The sequence below is a fragment of the Cupressus sempervirens genome, chromosome 11, assembly GCF_028749045.1.
Source record: "Cupressus sempervirens isolate cs-2001-9-10 chromosome 11, ASM2874904v1, whole genome shotgun sequence".
Taxonomy (NCBI): Eukaryota; Viridiplantae; Streptophyta; class Pinopsida; order Cupressales; family Cupressaceae; genus Cupressus; species Cupressus sempervirens.
Window position 1 is genome coordinate 75,377,569 of NC_143128.1, and position 11,036 is coordinate 75,388,604.

Genomic DNA, 11,036 nt, shown 5'->3' on the forward strand with positions numbered 1-11,036 from the left:
TTATTCAGTGGTCTCTGGGTGATTTCTTTTGAGTAACCAAATGAGTTTGATTCCCATCTCTATTAGACTTCTAAGAGACTAATTATATCCTTGAGACATGGCATCAATTTGAGACTTCTTAATCAAAGAACTGCATATGTGAACTTAAAAATAGAACCCCCAAAACTGAAATTGGCATTTTGAAATGATGAACACCACCTCGAAACCTTGAATTTGAACCTGAGAACTAAACTCAGTTTTGAAATGATAAATCTGCATCTTGAATTTACATTCCTAGTTTGACAAAAATGTGCATTTGAAAATGAAGCTGGAACTTGGGCTTTGCAAACTCAAACTTTGAACCATCGAATCACTAAACCTTGTTCAACAAGTATTAAGTGGTTTAGAAATGCTTCGTACCTTTTGAACTTGTTTTCTTGATCTCAAGTTTGGCACATGTGTCTCTTGTTTTGTTGTTATAACAACCGGTCTGAATATTGCCTTCTTGAAACAAGATTCCATAAAGCATTTTTCAACACAGATTGGGTGAGACTGAAGGGAAAAATATGAAAAAGTTATCAAGGGGATCAATTTACTAAGTTTTAAAATTGGAATTAAAACACCAACACAAATCTATTTTTATTTTAGTTCCTATTGGTAAGTGTTTTTGTCGACTATCTTTGTACACCCTCGGAAAGGTTTTCCTCGTCGAGTATTTAAGCACGGCTTGTAGGTAGCTGTAGATATGCATTCTAATTATTTATTTTTGTACTGCTAATTTCCATTGAGATTCTCTATTGTTTGCCATTTCAAAAGTGAAATATCTTCCCTACTTGGCTTGTTCGGTTTTGGTGGGATTCAACCCTCACCCTATTCTGTTGCATGTAATAATTTGCTTGGATTTGGAAAATCAGAGCACCATCTTATTGCAAATATTAATTGAAGGATATTCGTTTTCGATATCCATTCTTGTTTGGTTTATTGATGAATTCAGATCTATAAATTTATGGTTGCATAATTTTGCATTCCTCCTCTATTCGTACACCATCCATCCCTCACATCATGAAGTGCATCTTCTGTACTACAACCGTACAACTTAGACAAATCTGTAACTATACTGTTGCTATCATACCGTACAACTTGTCTTCTCCCCACACTGTATGACTGTTACACCTCCATCCCATATGACCATAGTGGCATTCCACCGTATGACCACCACACTACCATATGACCTCCAAGGGAGAATCGTACAACCTTCAGGCATCCATCATATGGTCACTTACACTACTGTACAACCTTCAAGAGAACACTGTACCACCTTCAGGCCTACACCAAATGACCATACACTCTACCATATGATCATCAAGATAATATTGTACTACTTGAAGCACTAGCCACCCGAAGCATTGAGGGAGAACTACCTGAAGCATTGGCCAACCAAAGCACTGAGGGAGAACTACTTGAAGCACTAACCTGAAGCACTGGCCACTTGAAGCACTGAGGGATACTACCTAGAGCACACAACTAGACTGCCTATAGCACATGACAAGACTACCTAAAGCATACTATGAGACTTCATAAGGAAACTCTAGAATGAAACATTACAGTGGTATTTCGATCATACTATAGTGTGAGACAACGATGAAGAGTGGTGGTTGAAGGCACTACAAAAGATTAGTAAAGAGCTTAGCAAGGGTGTTGATCTTTCATTAGATTTATTGGAAGTATGTTTTTGTTAGGTGGACCAATTACTATCAAGATTTATATAGAGAATCCTCTCGCCAATTAAGGATGCCTTAAGTCAACCCAAGTTTTTGAGACACCATGACAAAGATAAAAGATTGGCAGTTGCAACATGTCTTAGTGATGTCTTGAGAATTTTGGCTCCTAAAGCAACGTATGATGATAACACCATGATAGAGATATTGCAATTGATAGTTGTTAGCTTTCAGAGTCTTGATGACTTTAGTAGTGACCCTTTTGGTAGGAGATCTACAATAATGAAGAATTGTGCAAATGTCAAAGTAAGTAATCTTCTGTTAGATTGCAAATTGAAAAATTTGGTCCATGATATGTTTCATTACTTCTTGGTAACCATTAAGAAAGATCATGATACTAAGATTCCAGTTACTATGGAGAGTCTTATGATTTCATGCATTGAAGAGATGGGTGAGATATCCCAACTCATTACATCTATGTTATGGGTTGTTCGTAATCTAGAATGTATCCCTTCTATAGCAGCATATAGATCAGTGTAGTATGAGCTCTCTCAAATCTATCTCATCAATCATAGAAGATATCTTGTGACATCTCCTACTTAAGGAATTTATGACTACATTTTCCTTTTCCTAAATGTAATATACACCAAAATCATACTCACATTAGAACTCCATCCACCTCCTTTTTCAGGCATTCAGGTTTGGTTGTGTGAAAATGTACTGCAAACTTTGGTGATTTGAATGAAGCTCAAAGTGGTGTCCTAGAAGGAAGTGGTGCCATCTTGCCAAGGCATGAACTACTACTACAAGCTCCAAATCATGGGTGGGATAGTTGATCTCATGAGTCTTGAGTTTCCTAGACTCATATGCTATGACATGACCATTCTACATGAGAATGGCTCCAATACCATCCAGTGAAGCATCTATACATACCACAAAATTTGATGAAGGATCAGGAATTGCTAAGATTGGTGCGCTAGTGAGTTCCCTCTTGAGTTCTTGGAAAGCCCTCTTGCACTTGTCTGTCCATTTAAACTTCTTCCCTTTTCTCTAAAGGGAGCTGATAGGCTGAGCTACTTTGGAAAATCCTACCACAAACTGCCTATAATACCCTTCTAATCCCATGAAACTGCTAACTTCTAAAACATTAGTCAGTGCTGGCCAATCTGCAATGTCCTAGATCTTGGATGGATCCATTGTAATTCCATCTTCTGATATCACATGCCCTAAATAGTGCACTTCCTTCTTGAAGAAGGCACACTTGGACAAACTACTATATAGCTGATTTTCCCTTAAGCATTGCAATACCTGTCTCAAGTGTTCTTTGTGTTCCCTCTCATCATGTGAATATATTAATATGTCATTGAGGAACACTACTAAAAAATTATCTAGAAATGTATGGAACACCCCATTCATAAGACTCATGAATACTGCTAGGGCATTTGTAAGACCAAATGGTACCACTGTGAACTCTAGTGGCCATACCTTGTACATAATGTTGTCTTATGAATGCCACTTTTCATAATTCATTGTTTATGATATCCCAACTTCAAATCTATCTTGGAGAATACTCAGGCACCCTGTAACTAATCCAACAGGTCATTGATTCTAAGAAGTGGGTATTGATTCTTGATCATTACCTTATCCAATTATTGATAGTCAATACACAATCTGAGTGATCCATCTTTCTTCTTCGCAAAGATCATCAGTGCACCTCAATGTGATACACTAGGGTATATATGCCCCTTCTCCAAGAGTTCCTCCAACTCAATCTTATGTTCATTGAGTTCATGTGTAGCCATCCTATATGGAGATCTCAGAATGGGATCCGCTCTTGGCACCAAATCTATGTGGAAATCAACTGCCCTAGGTGGTGGCATACTAGGAAGCTCTAAGGAAAACACATCCTTAAATTCTTGTAATACCAGATAGTCATCTAAGGGAGGTTCCCTCTCATCTTCGTCCTCTCTGTTACTGATAGATACTGCAAATAACTAACATCCCTTTCATAGACACCACTTAAACTAGATGGCATAGATCATATTAAGAGACACTAGCCTTTGCACCCCTGAAATCACCATAGGAGTACCACAATCATCAAAAAACTCAACCTTCTTTTGTCTACAGTCCATCTTAGCATTGTGTGCACATAGCGAATCTATGCCAAGGACTACATCATACAATCCTAGGGGGGTAACTCAAAGATCTGAGGTCATGCTCAAGTTTCCAATTTGAATCTAACAATTATGAATAAGGGAATTAACTATCATCTTAGCCCCAGATGCCAAATCAACTTCCCAATCATCATTCTACCTAGTTGCTACTAGCCCACAATGCTCCACTATGAAAGGAGATACAAAAGAATTGGTGGCTCTAGAATTAAACAATATAGAAACCTTAATACCTCTAATCATACCTGTAGCCTCAATAATTGTAGCCTGATGCTTGGCTTAGCAGTTATCAACTACTGCAAATACCCTATGGTACCTGCCCATGTTCCCTACTGTAGGCTCTGAAGTGGCTCCCTGCTGATTACTGGTTGCCAATCCCTAAGGGTACTCTCTAGCTATGTGACCCATACCACTGCAAGCATAACAAGGCCAACGAGTCTGAATCTAAATGCCCTGTGGCCTAAGCTACTACTGACCACCTATCCTATTGGATCCACTATAACCACCACACGAGGACTCATGTATCCTAGCTAGCTATGCATATGGAGCTTGTAGCCTTCGATCTTGTCGGGATCCCTGATACCCCTATGCAAACTTTTGTACTTTATCCAGTTGTGACTTTTGTTGTACTTACGAGGACTTAGAAGACTCTGCTAAATGACTTTGATTACCCTTCCATGAGGGTTTATGTTGTCCTAACTGATGGGAATAATTTTGATTGTGGGACTAATCTCAAGATTCCTATTTGTTATAGAGATCTTTCACAACCAACACTGTCTCAACTGCCTCCCTAAAAGTGCTTAGAAAAGCTGGGCGTACTGAATTCTAAAGAGACAAATTAAGACCCTTGGTAAATTGATAGATCTGTAGCTTCTCATCCTTCATGTACTTGACATAAGGAAGGAGCTATAAAAATTTGTTCTCATACTGTGCTATAGTAAGGCCCCTATATTGGAGGTCACGGAACTCCTCAATCTAACTCTATCTAAAATTCTCTGAATGATACCTATCTCTAAAACTAGCCACAAATGCATCCCAGGTAAGTGTGTCCACTCTAACTCTTCTTATGGTCTCCTCTTGTTTCCACCAATTGGAAGAATTTTCTCATAATAAATGTATAACAAGTTAGGCCTTCAAATTGCTCTCATATGGCTGCAATCTTAAGCACCTTTCTAAGCTTTGTAACCATGCCTCTACCTGAGTACCATCTGTGGTTCCAATGAAAAGAGGTGTTTTGAGTTGGATTATATCCATAATATCATTCCCTATGTCTTTGGGTGCTCTCACTACTGCTAGTGGTTCTATGACTAGTGGTGAATCAATCTGATGAACTGAGACCTCTACCTGGTCACCTTGCTCCTCTGCATCTCTAGGTGGGGATTCCTGCTTCTTTTCTTATTATCTAATCTATATTCCCCTATCCCTTGCTGTTCAAGATGTGGGATTATAGGTGGCATTCTCTCCTACACTACTTTGATAAGATTCTAAATGGTTGTAAAGAGTTGATTAAGATTTTGAGGCTGCTTGGGTGGAGGTTCAACATTTCCATGTCCAACCCCTCCAGATGCCACTCGTGCACCTCTATGGTCTCTAGCCCTCCAACATCCATTACTAGTAATGATAGACATCCTACACAAGTTTTAGTTTTTAATGAGTTAAGCGTAATGGATTACGCTCTACTATTGTAATAATTCCTTTGATACCAGAATGTCTTGCCCTAAATTTACGAGGCACAAACACAACCAATTTTTTTTTTGAAAATGTATTACAAATTTTATGTGTAGGTCTATACTTGTTACAAATGTTCTATTGAACAATGAGTAGTCCAAATAACATTTAATGTTTCCTTGAGGGTGTTGGAAGTTTATTAATTAGATCATTGAGTTTTAGGAGATATTAAGGTTAGTTGATGTAACAAAATTGGCTCCATTCAAAACCCAGGGTTTCAAGCCTTTCATGAGAGGTCACCTGGTTGTCTAGCATGGATAGAAATACTAAGTTATAATGACAACATTAGATGTTGTTATTGTTATAAACCTTTCACCTTCCACACTCCAATTAAGACACTCTGCAAATGCACGTAAGGTTTCATTTCTATTTTAATGTAGTTGCAATGGTTTTAGGGGTTGTGAACACGGAGGTGTTCTATATTTGTCCTAATTGTTTTTGAATACAAGTTGTCCTACCACATACATATCCTTCCCATTTACCTTCCATTTCCATTTAATTACATATGTATATCCCTTTAATGAATTCCTTATTTCTTTTTCTTTTTGTCTCCCTCGACCATTTTTAATTAGATGTTACTAACTAGGTATCAATTATTAATCATTTATTTAGTTATTATTATTATTTTGTTTAATTTACTAATTTAACTCCTACCATTCCATGTCTAAATCTATTAACCTATATTTAGCTTTAATACTTCCCATACTAACTTAATTATTTATGCAACTATTTACACAACACCTTACACACCTATTAATTCCACTAATCTCTCCTTAATAACAATTTTCTTTTTAATATCCTAACAATTAATAAAATACATAATAAATTTCCTCCTTTACTAACCATAACTTGATTCCTTATATTTACTAACTAATGATTCCCGTGTCCCAACCTTGACCACTAACTTAACCTACACTTAACATGGAATGAAAAAACAATTAAATAACATAAACATACTTTAATGCCCCACTAACTTTTTACATCATAAATTCTACACTTTTTCCTCCCAAGAAAATTCCTTAAGTCCCATACCCCTATACTCATGTGCTTCATACTCTCTCCAAATGGATTAGACAAGATAACTTTTATCTCCCCCCCGTAATACCTATTTGTAAGTTCTAGGCATTAAGGATCCCAAGATGTCCTAAAACATATTCCCACCAACTAATTACTCCTTCCCACTTTTCCCAACACATGGCTTCTTCTTCCTAGGCGCAGTGGAAGGAAGAGGGTATATTTGATATCTTCCAAGTTTTTAAAAACTTATTAAGCACCTAGGAAGGGATGAAGGCTTATGTCATGTCAGAGAAAGGTACTCATCATTACCACTTCACATGTTTTCAAAGGGTGACAAGCCAAGTATGCCTAGTGGGGACCACAACCCATTTTCCCCATCTTTGCACATGGTAATTCCTGCAATAAGGGTAACGCCTAGGTTTGATAAGCATCACCATTGCTTTAATTTTGTTTATGAAGATATTAGTATTTTGGAATTGGGTTCATGTGTTAAATTCTATTTTTTTTTTCTTGTACCATTTTTGATTTGTAAATTTATTTATGTCACTTTTAGAAGTATGGTGACTTTGGAAATTGACTTATGAGATCTAGTGTTAAGCGGTAGGTGTTATAGTTTTGACATAGTCTCAACATATAAATATAGATTTATTTGAGAAGGATGTGACAACAGTCATGTGTGTCATTGATTTTTCAATTGTTTATAAGTTAAAAGTTTATTATTTATGGAATTCTATATTCTAATGCCCTAGTTTTTAAAAAAAAAATTGTTTTAAGTATTGGATCCTCAAGGGAATATTCTCTTCAATATTTTATTGCTCTATATTATGGGGATAGAATTACTTTTCCTTCCCATGCATTTTCTAGAGAGGAAATGTGTGCCTACAACAAGTCTTCTCATAGGTTTGGGCTATGTATTTTCCTTTCCCAAGCTAATTTCCTCTTAAATCGACCATAGCATTTTAGTAAACATATGTAAAATGATGTGATGATGTTATCTAACTTAGGAAGTTATTAGATATTAAACCAAATGATCTAATTTCATACACACAAAATGGACTATCAAATACAACAATTATCTTCCATTATATTGCAAACATAACATACAAATTTTACAATGCAATCATCAAAATTAAATTCACTATATCAAGAGAAAACATAATGATTACAATTATTTTCCACCAACTGGGTTATGAGAAGAAGCGTCTCATTTACATGATCCTCCATATTACATAAGGTAAAATTTTCAATGACTACTTCCTTATAAGAACTATATACATATCCTCAATCTATCCTTACACCAGTTCAACAATATACAATAATATGAAAATTTCATTTTACATCACATTGAAAGAAAAAAAAGACTTAATATCACAACACATTTTGTGGTTGCATGGGAAACTTGGCCTCTCTACACACTTGATCTTTCTACATTGTCAAGGGTGAAACCCTAATATCTTCAAGGAATCCATCTTCATAAAACTTGCATACATACACAAATTAGGAACCATGGAGGCTCACCTCCCATCCTAGACTTCTATGAAGCCACCCATTGAGCAGGGCAAACAAGATCCAAACGGGTTACATACATACATCACTTGCCATTGTATGAAGACAACACATAACACATAATAAATTCCTCCCATGGCTTGCACATTGATTCACCATTAGAATCATTTAACATTGGGTGAAGGTGGGGTCTTCAAAGAGGAGATTCCATAACCAACATAAACATCATATTGCAATTACATTTTGCCTCTCAAAGCCATCATATCAATCTCTTCCTTCTTACATGCAAAACCCCTTGTAACTCCCAAATAATAAAGGTATATGGCTTCAATTGAGCCCATACTCCATGAAAGAAAAACAACTCCTCATCATGAGGTAAACTTTCTCAACTACAATGTTAAGCCCAACTAATCCCTTCACCCAAGAATTCTCTTCCCTCCCAAGGGTGAGTGAAGCCTTCACACCCATGATCACATTCAACATTCAAATCAAAACAAGAAAATCAAGAAGGAAAAGCCAAGAAATCTCCAAGAACACAATACACATTCACATTTTCCACAACACAATACCAAAATCCACAATGCAAAGATTCGCCATACAATGCATGCTCCATTGACAACTTCTCCATACTTGCAGATTTATTTTTCCTTACTAAAAGAAAGAAAAAGAAAAATGGTTTGAAATGTCAACCTTGGTCCAAGATAAAGGAAATGATAGTTGTTGTAGATCTCCCTTAATCTACCTCCAAATATCCTAATTGTCTCTAAACTTAGAGACTGGGTGAACAACCCACTAATTTGACCAGACTCTCTAATAAAGCCTTCTCACTAACTATTTTAGAAAAGACACCTAGCCACTTCCTCTTACAAACTTGTCTCCTCTAAATTTTCTATATTTGACTTAGTGGGAACATGGGAGAAAACACATGTGACAAGTCCAAATTCGAATTGATGGAAGAATACATGGGTAAAGGGGCCCCCTAGGCTGTCTAGGCACTCACATGGTCAAAATTAGGTCCCTAACTTGATATAATATCATATGGGTAACTTATTTGATCATAAAAGACACCTTGGGACCACCTAATGACCCCTCAAAACCCTAGTCAAGTCCAAATTCAAATTTCCTTTTATTGTGACCCATCCTACCCCTTATCAAGTGGGTTTACTTACTCATTAACATGGTAATTAGTTTCAGGGTAAATTGCAATCATGATCAAAAGCCCAAATGACATGTCGATTTCACACAAAGTCAACAAGTGTCAAGTGACATAAAAACACATTCCACATCACCATGACATGTCCCTAATGATTCTTTATGATTAAACATTTCCTCATACAAGAAAACTTACATCACGAAAAAAAATACTTTCACAATGAAGCTTTTGAATCTTACAAAGATTCACCTTGGTTAAACTATGCTCACATAGGTTTGGAACTTGTTTCCCCCAAGAGATTTCCATGGTTCCACTTCTTACACATTAAAGCTGAGCATCAGTAGTCCAAGGGGGTCATATAAAAAGTATATCATAAATGCATAATTTCAAATTTATGAAATCCATGTTAACATAATTCAAATTTAATTCCCTTTTCTAGTCATTTCAATTAAATCATTCAAGTTGTAAAAATCTCAAATCTGCATACCATAAACCATCATAATAAATTTAACATCCATCTTCATATAGTAGATGATCATAATTAATTTAACATTCATTTGCATATCATAAATCATCACACTCCAATTAACATTTTCATTGCATTATAATCTAATAGTGTCATGTCATAAAATTGCATCCATATATGTTTGATCATTTCATACACAATATCAGGTTCTTAGTGCATATCATAAATTTAAAACACTATTGAAGTATCAAAATCAATAGATAAAACAATCCACTATCCATCTAAATCTCGAATAGTTGTCAAAATATCAAAGTCTCAAATATCAAAATGTAAATAAAATATCTATGCTATGATGGGTCGGGGTGAGGCCTCACATGAAGTTAAGATTGAAAGAAGATTAAGTAAGAAAAGTGTTTGCCTAGCCTTGCCAAGAAGTTAGTGCAAGCTAAGAAGAAATTAATAGAAGCTGAGTGAAAATCAAGAGGTGCTAAGAAAATATGAAAAATAGTGCAAGGTGAGTGATTGTTAGTATATGTTGAGCATCAATAAACTTTAGTATTTGTCGAGTGAACTAGTGTTGGCCAAGTGACAGAACAATATAGTTTTCAAGTGACAACAAACAATGTTAAATTGAATATTTGATGAATTTGAGTTGACTATTTTGTTTTCTTGAATTATGTGAAGTATGTGAAAGATAACTATGATGAGCTGGTGGCATAGAATCCAAGGTAAACTATTTTGAGGTGAATTCAAGGAAGATTGTAGAAGAAGTTTCTAGAGGAACAAAATGAAAAAGTGGGTAGATTCATTGTATCCTACCTGATCCTACCTATGTTGATCTTAGATTGGTTTGGAATAGTGAGTGTCCACACACTTAAGCCATTTACTTAGTTCATGCCAAACTAGTAAGACATGCCAAGAACAACATGTAAATATTAGACCATGTTGAGTTGCAATGAGTGCTGAGTCACTCATGTGCCAAGTCACTCAAGTGCTGATCATTTAGACCATGCTCAGTGACTCAATAGCCAAATATATACATTGGATGCCAAGTAATACAGGTGCCGAGTAACTATATAAAAATTAGTGCATGCCGAACATCAGAGACTTCATATGCCGAGTGACACAGTTTTGACATATTTGTTTGTAATGGTAAACGAAACTATGTAAATTGCTTTTGAGTTGACTTAAGATTTTGATTTTGATATTTTGGAGATAAGGAAAAATCTATATTTGGATTCCCTATGCAATTAAATGCAACCAAATAAAAAATGAAAAGGATTAAGTGGCAAGATGAA